We start from the raw sequence: 6,444 nt of genomic DNA on the forward strand, positions 1-6,444 counted from the left end.
CAGAAAAAATATATATATAGGCGTGAGAAAACACACAAGCCTGAGACATAGGCTTAGATACTTACATACAAACACACACAAGTCCTGGGGAGAATGCAGGAGGAACACACACCTTGGGAGACATGAACTCAGATAATGCATGGAGGAAAGACCTGGGCATGCTGTTTTAGAGATGCACGTTCCCAGGCCCTAAGAGACGCCCTCTTAGGGAGTCAGAGGGAGGAAGGAGAAGAGGGAGGGGCCGGGGCAGGGAGAAAGGCGGAGAGGGAGCAGGATACACCCTTCCTCATAAAGGGAGAGACAGGTAGCCATCAAGGCAGAGAAATTAACATGGAGGCCGGATGATACACATGCAAATACAGACGGACACAGAAACTCAGAAGTTCAGAGACACAGACTGGCCAAGAGATGAACATCAACAGAGAAAAGATCGGCATGGGTCCGGCTCAGGTAAAGACCTGAAGAAATACTGGGGAGAAGAAACACCCAGGCAGGTGTGAGAGACCCAGCCGGGCCCAGGAGAGGCCCCGCTCTCCGCTCTCCTGGTCCCACGCCCTCGGGGGGCCCCCGCCGGCCGCTGTCCCGCCAGCCCCGGGCTCCCCTCCCGGCCCGGCCGGCACTTCCCAGCTCTGACGCGGGCGCTCCCTTCACACCAATGAGGCTGCGGCGCGGAGGGGCCCCGGCCCTCCTCCAGGAAGGTGTGTCCCTGGTTTCCTCACCTGAAACTTCCGAAGAGATCCCTCCCTCCCGGCCGGGCGGGGCGGCTGGGCAGCCGGGGCCTGCGCTGGGGACTGCCGGCCGGCGCCGGGGACCCGAGGGGACTCTTGGGCCAGGACAGCATGTGACACTTCCCAGGTGGGTGCCCTCCTCCCCCGCAGCTCCCGTGTCCGGGCGGGCGGCTGTCGAGCCCCGGCGGAGGTCAGGGAGTGGCGCGAAGCGCCGGAATCTAGGCCTTCACCTTGGGGCCACAGCCCTGGCTGGGTCCGGGGACGCAGGCTCCGGAAAGGGCGGGGGGGCGTCTGGGCGGATAGGCAGAGCTCGGGGTGTAGGACCGAGTACCTTGGTCTGGAAGAGGAGGGAAGCTGGACGAAAGGTTCTTGCCTGGAAAAATTCGCTTCCGGCCTGGTCCCCGCCTCGCAAATGGGCACCTTGCCCCTAGGTGCTCCGCGGGCCGGTAATGAGGGCTCTTTCTTCAAAGGCTAGGCCCTGGGGAAAGCTAACCCCTATCGTAAGGAATAACTGAGATTCCCTTTGTGGACGTACCCGCTCCCTGGAGACGCTTTCTTGTCTCCTGTTTTCTTAACCAGGCCTGGGCCTTCCTTCCCTTATCTTCCTATGGGTTCGCATACTGCGTTATGTCTAAGTACACAGCGCTTCCCTGTTAGCCCAGGTGCTTTAACCTGTAAACAACCGCTGCGGCCCTGCCCTCCACCCGGTTTCCCCACATATGGGGAATGCTTCCAAAGCTTCGTGTAGATCACAACACTGCATTCAGAACTTGGGGAAGTGGGGAGAGAGCTATTCAGAGTTGGGGTGCTAGAACACCCTGCTGAGGTCTAGTATTGAGCATCATTCATAACCTCCCTCCAGCAAGACTGTCCTAGGAGAGCCCATCCCGGTGGGTGCCACTGGATTCTCAGATCTCAGCCCCTGCTCTCCTTCCTGGATCTGGGATTCCCAAGACAGATGTGCCCTCCTGTCACCCAGGGAGTGAGGAGTGAACTCTGGCTGGGACTCTTGTCAGATTGAGGGGGAAAGGTGTGTCCGACAGACAAGGGAGGGAGAGTGACTTTCTTTTCTAGCTTCTTCCCCCATTTGCTCCCTCACTGCAGTCCTGGGTCTTGCATCCTTGGCTCCCCCAGAAATCTCAGCTCCTGGCTAAACAGCTCCTGATGTGGCCCCTTGTTCAGACTTCCTGGTTTATCGACACCTGGGCCCTGGCAAAATGGGGGTCATTTGTTAACCAATCTGGGGGCCTGAAACTGGAGCCATGTCCATTGAGGGGATTCTTGGGGGGCTGGGGAGGGGAAAGGATGTGGGGTGTCAATTCTGAGTGAGACTGTCCAGCAGTAGGAAGGTCTGTCATTGTCTTGGTGGGAAAGAGAGAGAAGTCAGGATGTGGGGGAGGGAATCCATTTTATCAGAAGGATACAGTGATTCTAAATATAGTCAAGAGTCTTTATAGATTAGGGGTCCCTAGAGTGTATGGCTGTCCACAACGTGGTCTCTCTGGGGTTGCCTGTGGCTGCATTAAGCACAGTGTCTGTGGGATAGACAGGAACATGTCATTCATGGTGTCTGGTGTGGTCAGTCACTATGTGGTATGACAAGAACAGGATCAGTGTTACTCAAGTGTCCCTCGAGTGGTGTAAACCCAAACAGATGATTTACAGAATCTGGTGTAGACAGGGGTGAGTCACTCACCACGTCTGTGGAGTGAACAGGAGCTGGTCGTGTGTAGTGTCTACAAGGTGGACCAGAACAAGGTAACCATCAGGGTCTATGTTAAGGACACAGACAGGTCACTCACACTCACATCTGTGTGGATGGCACCAGGGCCACAGGTGGGCTTGTGGGGTATATTTCAGCATTGCCACTAATGATGGGCTGTGTGAGCCCATCAGGGCTACAAGGCAGTGGATGCTGTGATATTTTCAGACCTTAGGGGTAGATAGAGGTGTTTATTACAGTTTTCACTTGGATGATGGGGCTTTCCTAAAACGGGTAGAACACAGGTCTTAGCAGTTAGTGGTCCAGAAAGCTACTCTTATTTTGATGTCTTTGTAGCACTGAGGGCAATAATGTGAAACAGTGACTAGCGGCATCCATCTATGTGGTGATCTTTTTTCTGAAATCAAAATGAGAACATTTCTTTTGATTTGGTGGGTATTTTCCTAAAATAGCATATAGGCGATACAGTGTAAATGCAGAAATATTGTGACCTCAGGAGTATCTCAGTGATTTGTGGTGTAAGTCAGAATATTTGAAACTGACACTGCTAGACAATCCAGGAAGCACGGTCCTCAAAAGTACACATGGCACTTGACACTGGATTGGAGAACAAGCAGTGTAATGGGGGTGGGAGATAAGGAGGAGGGATATCTTTGAAATACAGACTGATGTCTGGTGACTTGAAATGGACAAGAGCTAAGGTGTTGGGGGCTCTAAGGGGACTATTGGATTCTATCCCACGCTGTGTCAGTGACGTGACTTGAAGCTTTGTCTTGAAAGAAGTCGCATGCGAACGGGGGCAGCAGATGCAAAAATGACCCTGGTCTGGAGGGAGGCCAGCTCACCATGGTGCCATGCTCTGTCTTTGCCTGTGCTCAGGTAAAAATGGTTATTCACCCCCAGCGCAGAAGGCGATGAGGAAGTGACTCTTACAAAGTGGGAAGCGCAAAACAAATCTTTCTCCTGATGCCCTTATGTGAGCAAAACCATGTTTTACAGATTTCTTTTAGCTTTGTCACGTTCTAGGCTTGTCATGCCTGATTGTCATAGGATTATAGGACAGGACCAAGTATAGGGACATGGGGGCTGAGCCGGTGACCACCAGTATTTCCAAAAGGGTGAAGATAATGTTAGAAATAGTGTCAGTGGGGTTGCAGGAGACAGACACACATTGTGTCACTAGAGTGGAACTGAAGATGTTCGTGTAGCACATGCTGTCTGTAGATGTAACCTGAATATAGCAGAAATACGCTTGTGTGTTTAGAGGCTGCTCGTTCTGAGGACATGAGAGTGTCTATGAGTATAGGGCCGGGACAGTACATGTGCCAGCGAGGGGAGGCTACAGGTTTAATCACAAGGTCTCCTTAGGCAAGTGGGAGCCAAGTTTCAGAAAGTGTTTACGGTGAGCAAGTATATTATTATTATTTTTTAATATCTGTTTATTTATTTTGGCTGCACCAGGTCTTAGTTGCTGCAGGCGGGATCCTCCTTGAAGCATATGGGCCTCTTAGTTGCAGTGGCATGTGGACTTTTTTTTTTTTTTTTTTTTTTTTGCGGTAGGCGGGCTTCCCACTGCTGTGGCCTCTCCCGTTGCGGAGCACAGGCTCCGGACGCGCAGGCTCAGCGGCCATGGCTCACGGGCCCAGCCGCTCCGCGGCATGTGGAATCTTCCCGGACCGGGGCACGAACCCGTGTCCCCTGCATCGGCAGGCGGACTCTCAACCACTGAGCCACCAGGGAAGCCCCAGCAAGTATATTATTTAACCTGTGGTTGGGAAAACAGGGTCACGTCACAGCAGTATCATCTGTAGTGATTATAGTGTTTTGTACTTAGGGCTGGATGTAGGGGCCACATCACACACTGTGTCAATTAACTGGAAAAGGACGTAAAAGCCCTTCTACACATTACGCTTGTGTTAGACACGGCCCTTTACCCCATAGAGATGGGTATCTGTGTCTATGAGGTGACCAGGAGCTTGTTACATACTACAGCTTCAGGGTGGCTAGGGAAGTACCCATGTGGTGATGTCAGGCTCTCCTGCGTAGAACCTGCAAGAGTGGTTTATTTTTATTTTATTTATTTATTTTTATTTATTTTGGCTGTGTTGGGTCTTCGCTGCTGCGCACAGGCTTTCTCCAGTTGCCGTGAGCAGGGGCCACTCTTCGCTGCGGTGCACAGGCTTCTTACTGCAGGGGCCACTCTTGTTGTGGAGCACGGGCTCTAGGCGTGTAGGCTTCAGTAGTTGTGGCGTGTGGGCTTCAGTAGTTGTGGCACGTGAGCTCAGTAGTTGTGGCTCGTGGGCTGTAGAGCACAGGCTCAGCAGTTGCAGCACACGGGCTTAGTTGCTCCGCAGCATGTGGGATCCTCCTGGACCAGGGCTCAAACCCGCGTCCCCTGTATTGGCAGGCGGACTCCCAACTACTGCACCACCAGGGAAGTCTCTGCAAGGGTGGTTTAGTGTGCGTGTGTACGTATGTATGTTTATGCAGGTGTGTATGCACGTGCACTATCACACGACAGCAGGCATTTGGGGCAGTGGGTTTCCGCTTTAAGCCTAGACCAGACAGGAAAGGTGTGAGTCCAGGTGCAGCTGTGAGTTCTATAAGCCCCCAGGGTCTTCTCTGGACTAATAACCGGCCAGCTTTCTTATAGCTGGACTTCTGTTTGCTTATGGTAGACTGAAGTCAGAAGGCCCTGGTTTGAGTTCACCTGTACATTTGCTTAGGAAACTTGAGCAAGTGAGTAGGTTATCTGAGTTCAGTTTCCTCATCTGTAAATTAGGCAAAGTTTTCTATGTGTCTCTAAAAGTCCTTCCAGCTCCGAAATCCTATATTTCTCTCCTACACTTTCTCTCTTTCTCTCTCTCCAACAATACAATCCCTGACATTTCTATTACCATCAGTGTTAACAATGCACTTTTTTATTTTTTACGTTGCTCTGTTTAATCTTTATTAGAAGTCCTTGGAAAGTGAGTGTATTATCCCCTTTCTAAAGGTAAGAAAATGAATGTTCAAGTACATTACAGGATTTCTACAACTGTGTGAAAATTATCAAGATGCAAAAAAAGTAGAACTAAAAGTTGGACAACACTCTTTTAACTCTGTGTTCTTCTTTTCTGCATTTATCCATGCAGTGAATCTCTGTTGAGGGACAGGTAAGCCCCAGGCAGAGGGGATTGAGCAGTTAAATATGGCAGTGTCTGTGTTCTCATGGAGTTCATGGTTTAACCTAGAAAATAGACACTAAATTTGTAACTACAAGTGCAGTGAGTGTGAGAAGAAGTAAAGGGTTCTCTGAGCAGGAGAGTAGGATTCCAGGTAGAGAAGCAGCACGTGTGAAGGCCTACAGGTGAGAGAGGGAGGTGAGCCAAGGAGACTGAAAAGCGACAGGTGTTGACAGGTGCTGAGTCTGCTGGAGAGGAAGGCAGAGGCCAGGATATGGAGGGCATGTAACCCACAATGGATATTTGGGTTTCATTCCAATGGCAGCAAGAGGCTACTGAAGAATTTAAACTAGAAGTGGGGCTTTTAAGGAGCACTCAGGTGCTGGGGCGAGAATGCCTTGGAAATAGGGGAAGAGAAGCCGTGTGGAGGCCAGCGGCCAGCTGTGCCCCATGTGCAGTGGCCTGGGTACGAAAGGGCAGCAGGGTGGACCAGGCTGTAGCACGGAGATGGAGAGAAGTGAACAGACTTGAGGGATACTTAGGAGGCGGGGTCCACAGGACTTGGTGACTGATTAGATACAGGGAATGCGGGCCAGGAGGGAAATAAGAATTTTATTCTGTGATGGAAAAATATTTATTGAGTGCTTACTATGGGCCAGGTATTGTGTATTAGGTGTAGACAGTTGAGCAAGAAGGATATTGTTCTTGATCTTGTGAAGCTTACCGCCTCTTGTTTGAGACAGATGATAAATCAAAATACGCACGTAACTATATAATTATAATTGTATAAATGCTACAAAGGAGAAGTAAAGTGAACTCTGGTTAATAA

The sequence above is a fragment of the Mesoplodon bidens genome (assembly GCF_964165515.1).
Source record: "Mesoplodon bidens genome assembly, chromosome: 9".
NCBI classification, from domain to species: Eukaryota; Metazoa; Chordata; class Mammalia; order Artiodactyla; family Ziphiidae; genus Mesoplodon; species Mesoplodon bidens.